Source organism: Manduca sexta, unplaced genomic scaffold, assembly GCF_014839805.1.
Source record: "Manduca sexta isolate Smith_Timp_Sample1 unplaced genomic scaffold, JHU_Msex_v1.0 HiC_scaffold_714, whole genome shotgun sequence".
NCBI classification, from domain to species: Eukaryota; Metazoa; Arthropoda; class Insecta; order Lepidoptera; family Sphingidae; genus Manduca; species Manduca sexta.
The window spans coordinates 1-8,000 of record NW_023595533.1 but is presented as its reverse complement, the minus strand read 5'-3'; the positions used below and the strand labels follow the sequence as shown (position 1 = coordinate 8,000).

The window sequence follows — 8,000 nt, the reverse complement described above, 5'->3', positions numbered from 1 at the left end:
TGGATTTTTCATTGGTTTTGCTACTAGTTCCGCTCTGATAAGTTTATGATTGGTGTTAAAATTTAGTTTGTTGATTTCGGTGAAGTTAGTGAAGTGTCTGTTTCTGTTGGTCATAATAAAATCGATTTGGTTTTTCGTTTTACCATCCGGTGAGATCCACGTCCACATGTTTTTCTTCTTCCTCATAAACAAGGTATTTAATATGGTAAGATTATTAGTTTGTGCAAAGTTCGTGATAAGTTCTCCATTTCTACTTCTGGTTTTGTCGCTGTATAGGAATGGTCCTAGTATATTATTTTCTCCAGGGCGCCTTTCACCAATTTGTCCATTGCAGTCGCCCATTACAATAAGATTTTTGTGGCTGTGCTGTTCGATCGCTTTGTTTAAATCCAGATAGAATGTGTTTATTGTATCTAGATTCGACTGTTCTGTAGGTGAATATATTTGAACAATGGACCAAGAATTTTTATATTCGGGTAGTTTTATATTCATAATCGCAATACGCTCTGAGATTCCCACAAATCCTTCTACATACTTTGCTAAATGTTTTTTAACAATAAATCCAACCCCATGTTGGCCTGGAGTCTCGCCAATGTGATAAAGTATGAAATCTGGATAAGAAATAATATTTTCGCCCATTCTTCTCACTTCGCTCAAGCCTACGATATCCCATTTGATGTCTTTTAATGCATACATTAGTTCTGTTAGATTTTCTTCATTTTTGAGGGTAAGTACGTTAAGAGCAGCTATAAATATTTTACATTTTTGTTGTTTAGAATTTTTGTTATGATTATTGTTGTTGTTTTTGTTAGTTTTGTTTTTGTTGTTGTTATTGGTTATGTTGTTGTTATTGGTTATGTTGTTGTTTTCGTTGTTGTTGTGGTTTTTGTTATGATTCTTGTTTTGAATTTTGCTATTGCTTCTTGTTGGAGGGGAGTTTTGGTCTTTTTCCCCCACGAGGACCAGTCGGCTTGGGGAGGGTGGTGTTTTCTTGTTTCTTTGTTGTTAGTTTTTCGGTTGGTTTTGGTTTCCGTTTGCCGATATTTAGTTGCTATTGTTGTTTGGCAGTTGTTATATTCGAGGTATCAGGGATATTAGAAAGAGAGCTCGACCTGGTCCGCATCAAATCAAAGGCATTTGTTCTATTTGACTTGAATGAAGATATAGTGTATGGTTTTTTAGGCTGGTTGTTGCAAGAAGAGGGTAAAAAGAAGGTGACGTAGATATTTCTCGTTTTCTCTTCTCTTGGCTGTTACTATTATTCTCTTTTACTATTAATTTATCATATTTCAAGTATGCTATATTCCCTTTTTCCCTCTCTTTAACTAATTCCGCTTGCAATGTTTTCCTCTTTTCTAGCACTTCTTTGGAGTAATCTTCTGTGATATACATTTCTTTTATGTTCTTTTTATTTTTAATGATTTCAGTCTTTTTCCAGTTACTTACAAAAGAACATAGTACCGGCCTAGGTTTGTTACCTTCTTTGTTTTTATTTCCTAAACGATAGATTTTATTAACTTCGTAGTCTTCTACATCAATGTTTATGTCATGCTTTAGATTCCTTTTTACTTTTTGTAGTAGTTCAAAGGAGGATTTTTCTTTTTCTTCTAAGCCAAATACTATAATGTTGTTACTCCTCTCCGCTCTCTTTAGGTATTCTATTTCTTTTTCTAGATTATCCACTTTGATTCTTAGGTTTTTGTTTTCTTCCACTAAAGGGATTAATTTTTCTTCCATTTTGTCCATAATGCTTTTTGTGATAGAATCCTTCAATTCAGCAGTTTGGTTTTGCATCTCGATCTTCATTTTATCAAATAATATTTGAAATTGACCTTCCATAGTATTGATTTCAAGATTTTTTTAACGTAGATTGGAACGTTATTGTAAAATGGTAAATTATTTTCACGTTTGGCAACACAACAACAACAACCTAAAACAACACAACGCGTATCAAATCCAAAACTCATACAAAGTTGTACTACAGTGAATTTGCAAAGTTTTCATCCTATACAGAGCGTTGTGCAAAATATCTAAGTCGTACTGCGTTGTCGTTCATGTAAATCACGCGCTGTTTGGCGCACACTATGTCTTACCTAGCTGTGCAATGCAAGAAACTTTTATTTCTTGCTCGTTCATAAATTCAGAACAATGCTCTCGGTTCTTCTGATAGAATAAAATTTATTTCCTCATATTTAGCTGCATAAATATCGGTAAAATTTCACTATTATAGTGGTCTCGTTTTGTTTCCAATTTTGTGAGTATATTTTTATATTATACTTTAATGACCATTCACTACAAAGATTCAAGTATATGATACTAACATAATCTTTTATTTACAAAATAAAAAAAAAAAACTTTTTCATTTTCGTCTTTAAAAAATTGTAGAAATTATTAGCAAGATTAATTCAACTCTAGTAACAGTTCTGACTGTAATAACAGTTTTTTTTTGTATGTAACTACTAGAACAGTAGCTCGATACAGATTTTTTTAAATCTGCCAAAATTCCCAAGAGATTGAATCCCATGCGACGATGTATGCCCACGGCGGCCGGTCCCGGCCGATCCTGTGGGACCATCTCAGGGAGTGAACTTGAAAAATGTTGCCCGCCACTATCATTACCACTTACGAACACTTTGTACGAGATTACGTTCGTGATTTAGGAATGTTTGTTGCTTGTTTTATCGGAATATTCGTTTTATTTGCTGTTTTTATGTCACGGGAATAGTTAAGTATACTTGAACAGCATCAGTTTCAACTGAATCAGTTAATAACAGTAAAGTAAAGTTTATTTATAATAATAATAATATCAGCCCTGTATTATATACTGTCCCATTGCTGGGCACGGGCCTCCTCTACTACTGAGAGGGATTAGGCCTTAGTCCACTACGCTGGCATAGTGCGGATTGGTAGACTTTACACACCCTCGAAATTCGTATAGAGAACTTCTCACGAATGTAGGGTTCCTCACTATATTTTCCTTCACCGTTGAAGCAAGCGATAATTAACAAAGAAATCACAAGTAAAGTTTATTTATAATAAACGATATTTGTAATAAAATAATATGACAATATATTTGATAAGTAAACTCGGGTTTCTTTCTAAAACACAGAATCGTCATATTATTTCTCTCATAATGTTCCCTACCGATATGCGAATTTCATATACAAAATCAATGCTGACTTATTAGATTTAAAGTCACACCTGATGCCAGGGTCCCCCGTAATCACCAGCCTCGAACCCCAAGCTATTTTGTCTTCTTAACTACTTCTATATGACCCTTGAAAAACACCCTCATGCAAAACAAAATCCTTACAAATCCTCAGTACAAAAGACGATAATGCCGGGTTATTTCATATTCAATTAAATATTTTGTCAGGGATAAAGAAATCTATTAGGGATTTTTGGGGAGTTAGGTTTATGTTTATGGATGACTTAGTGATGTTCGTTTAAGGGTGGTATATATAAAAGAAATATAATATTTTGATTTAAAAAGAAGTCTATTTGGTTATAATGAAAATACTTAGTGAATACAGACTACGTGTACGGTTTAGTTTTTTATCACTACATAGTATAAAACAAAGTCGCTTTCTCTGTCCCTATGTCCCTTTGTATGCTTAAATCTTTAAAACTACGCAACGGATTTTGATGCGTTTTTTTTATCAGATAGAGTGATTCAAGAGGAAGGTTTATATGTATAATTACATCCATTAAATAGTGGAGAAATACTGTTATTTTGTTATGTTATACCCGTGCGAAGCCAGAGCGGGCCGCTATGTTTTTATATACAACGTTCACAGTTTTTCTGTAGTGTATTTAGTATCAGCCTTGCACCCGTGCAAAGCCGGGGCGGGTCGCTAGTTAGATATAAAAATGATTGTAAATGTATTTCGTAAGTGAGTGAAGAGTAAAATAACATGTTATATTTGTGTAGTGAAATTATAATTTTCCCCCTCCCTACCAATTCAAGGGTTACAAGTAATTAGATATTAATAGATAAACGAACCGACACGTGTCTGCGAATGGTATAACGTTTTGTTACCAGATGAAAAAAGAATTGCTCAATACTTTTTAAATAGCTGTGTGAAAATAATTCTACACGAATATTATTAAAAACGAAGTCGCCCAGAAAAACTTTGTTTTATATTGTAATTTGTATTCACAAAATAGATTTTCAAAGCTAATTTTTCAATACCGATTTTCTTTCTGAGATTTAGTTCCTCTTAATACAAATGCTGTAAATGTTTCTTTATGGTCCTGAACCTCAAAAGGAACCCTTATAGGATCACTTTGTTTTACGCTTGTCTGTCTGTCAGTACCCTTTTACTTATGGATACGTAGAAGTATCAAGTTTAAATTTATATCAATTACTCGATTCTACGGTATCGTGCAGCTGTGAAAAAATTAAACATGTAAATAAAAGCGATCAAAATATATATAGGTTTATGTCGCATATTTTGAGATTTCAGAAGGAAATCAAAACTTGTAGGGTACTGTTCGTTGTCCTTTAATCATAAATTTTGTAAAGAAGGAATGTCCTTACATCTTAAAAAATCTGAAACGCGAAACAAAAAAAGCGAAATGACTATTACAAACTTATTATATGCGGTCGGTGCAATAACTGCGTATAGCGATCGAGCGGCAATGTTAAGTTTGTCAAGTTTAAACTTGTACAATATACTTAAATACCTTACCAACAACTTTTCCCGAGTCCAACTGGGCCCTGTGCAATTTTTTAATAATAAAACACTTACATAATGAAATATTGTACCTTCAAATTCATCCATTCTATTTAACGAACAAAGAAATTTACATATTAATTTGTCATTAACAAGCATACATAATTTTCAAATATGCCGCCCATACCTCACTGTAGTGTCAAAATACAGAATGAATGTAATGTGTCTGGTGTGCTTGATAACATCTTATCTCTCATCGGGATAGGTAGGTCAATGGGGGATCTATGTAAATCAGTTTTGGTTTTGATAATAAAATGTAATTATGCGCTGCCAGGGTGCATAAATTAGCAAAAAAGTAATAACTTGATGAAGACAATACATTTTTATCTTATCTTTTTAACCAGTTTTAATTAAATTATGCACTCTGTAGTCTGTACTATCTTAGACGGTATATCATAGATCATTTCAAAAGATTCATTACTTAAATAATAAAACCTAATTTATAATATTATGCTTATTATTTTGTGATCATGGGCACCGGAAGGGGTGCAGTAGGTGCACGTGCAAACCTGCTCAGGAATAATTCACAAAAATATAAGTCACTGAATAAATCTGCAATAATGGGATCTATCGACCACAGAGATTTTTTTTATGATAAAGCATTTTCAAAACCCACGCGATTTAAATTTGAAAAAATGAAACTTTATGATATTATAAGGTATAGTGCGTAGCTGCAGATGCACCTCCCTAAAACTAATATTGGCGGCGCCCATGTTTGTGACATGGATTTTTTTATATTATTATTTCTTGTTAAGACTTCGTCAGTGGCATAGATGTATTACGGTACGAATGAAGTGTTAGTTCTCGGGTTCGATCCCCGGTCAGGCAAAGTGGTATTCAGTTTTTCAACTCAGTACCGGTCCAAAGTTTGGAATTTGTCCCCGAAATGGCGATAGGTTCATCCCCTATCACATCATGGGACGGAATACGTACGGCGAAAAGTGAGTGCACCAATTGCCCCTCTGCCTACCCCTTCGGGGCTAAAAGGCGTGAGTCTGTGCGTTACTTTTTTAGCCTTGCATAAATATATCAATTTATTAACATTTAAAACGTAATAGAGGACATTCCCTAGTTTATAGTTATTAAGTTTATAATTATTATGATTCTAAATAATCCTTTTTCTTTTAGCCCATCGTGTACGAAGGACAAGACAAGAACCCAGAAATGTGCCGAGTTTTGTTAACGCATGAAGTAATGTGCAGGTAAATTATATTTTATTGTTACTTACTTAAAACACATATTCGAATGCTACGCATTCCGAATCATGTCTTATGTTATACAAGTAAAAATGGTGTACCTTATATTTATTTTACAATAGGCACAATTTATATAAATGAATCCTTCCTGATGTCTTTTTTATACTAACCAGAATTCCATATACTGCACTGCAATAGTCATTAATCATAAAAACCATTAGATTTGCAAGTCATGTTTCCAAAAATTGTAATGGTGGACTTTTGTGACACGATTCTATTGTTTGTTATTCTATTTTTAAATGAGACATCTGTACTCTATGACCAACTACAACTTTGGATCCTAGTTTCACTTGAAAAAATTAGGATTGTTGTAGTATTTTATTTTACCTTATTTAGCCATAGTTATAGAGTAAAAATTAATTATACAAAATTTGAACTCCGACAAAAGCTATACACAACACATAGTAGGTACTTCCTGTAGTGTATTTTATTTTAACTTTCATTCTATTTGACAGGTATATACTGATATAAGATATATCATTATATATTCTATATCATTAAATACATAATAATATGATATTAATTTTGATATGCCCTTTAATATTTCTTAATTGTGAAATTGTTATATACCATTACCAATAGTTTTGAATTACAAATAACGTGTGGTATCTAGAGGATGTAAGACTCAAGAATCCTGAATAAAATTATGGACACAACACATAGTAATGAACAAATACTATGTATGATCATAAGTCAGATTGTTGTTTCTCAATAAAACTAAAATGTTCGTAAGATTATTTAACGAATGAGCGTAAAATATAGTAACAATTATAAAGTTGTATGATTTGACTGGTATATTAGAAAACAAAAATTATAAATCAATGTAACTTTTGACTAAATATACCTTCTTCAGGGATAATTTTACAATAAGATTTACTGTCAAATATGTGTCCAGCAACGAGAGCAGCATAAAGCTATTTGTTTATTGATAGTTAAAAACTAGTTGTATATGTATGGAAACATGTTGTTTCTTAGAACTAGTTGCAAAATTTAAACTCCACACATTCACGCTCCACCCTGTGTTAAGGGCTAACGTATGTTACTACGAACGTATTTCAAGGATATACATTTACGATTTGCTGTATTCCATTCAGTGTTGTAACGTAAACAGAATGGTTTACGTTTCTTGTAACTTTCTAATTACGAAACACGCTTACAAAGAAGTGAACATCCTTATTAATTTAAACATTTTGTTTTGGGGTGGTTTTTCCGCTCGTAAATGTACCGTCTCGCCGCCCTGTGAACACAGTTTAGTGTTCAGTAGAACAAGTATATTATTATTAAATTGTTTTGAACTATGTATAATTTTTGTATATTGTGGTTGATAGATTCAATTATTTAGATAACTGTGGTGAAAATTTGTTAAGTATCTTTATAGTTCTTATAAATCCCAAACGGATTTGAAATGTGACCACAGAAAAATCCAGCTTCCGCGCGCGATATTTTCAACCCTGTACCAAATTGGGAACTTCAATAAAACTTATTTCTAGCTTAAAGCCCGGCAATGTATCGACGATTTTTCTTATATTTATAAACTTGTGGGCAGTGTAAACTACTTACCAGTGACATACTAGTTTTCCCATTCTTCAACTTTAAAATTCTGTTTGCACGATCATCTCGGCATTTTGTACAAACGCACAAAAAATAATTAAAAATGTCGGTATACAATAAAACTGTACAAACTTGAAACACTGCACGCACTTTACCTATACCTTTATTATGCTACCAATGTGTTAGTGTTTGACAACAGACCGCGTCTGTGTGAGCAATTAAAATTTTATTCCACCTTAGACTGGATATCCCCGTCTCAACTTACGAGATATGTTTGTCCCGCTCGCACGTCTTCAGGGAGGAGTCTCTAGGAGTCTGTCCTTTCGATGTCTTTGCCCTTTGCGTCAAGGAGCCCCGGTAGGGCGCGTGCATACGCTCGGTTANTGTGGATACGGCTTTGTACACAAAACTTTTCATTCATGTATTTTTTTGTCCTTAACTTCGATATAAGAATAGA

At 33.2% G+C, this 8,000-nt stretch overlaps 1 pseudogene; it reads right to left on the bottom strand.

Moving 5' to 3' along the window:
• Positions 1-1,015: 1,015 nt before the first annotated feature.
• LOC119193572 lies at positions 1,016-1,900 on the bottom strand (annotated as a pseudogene).
• Positions 1,901-8,000: the final 6,100 nt, after the last annotated feature.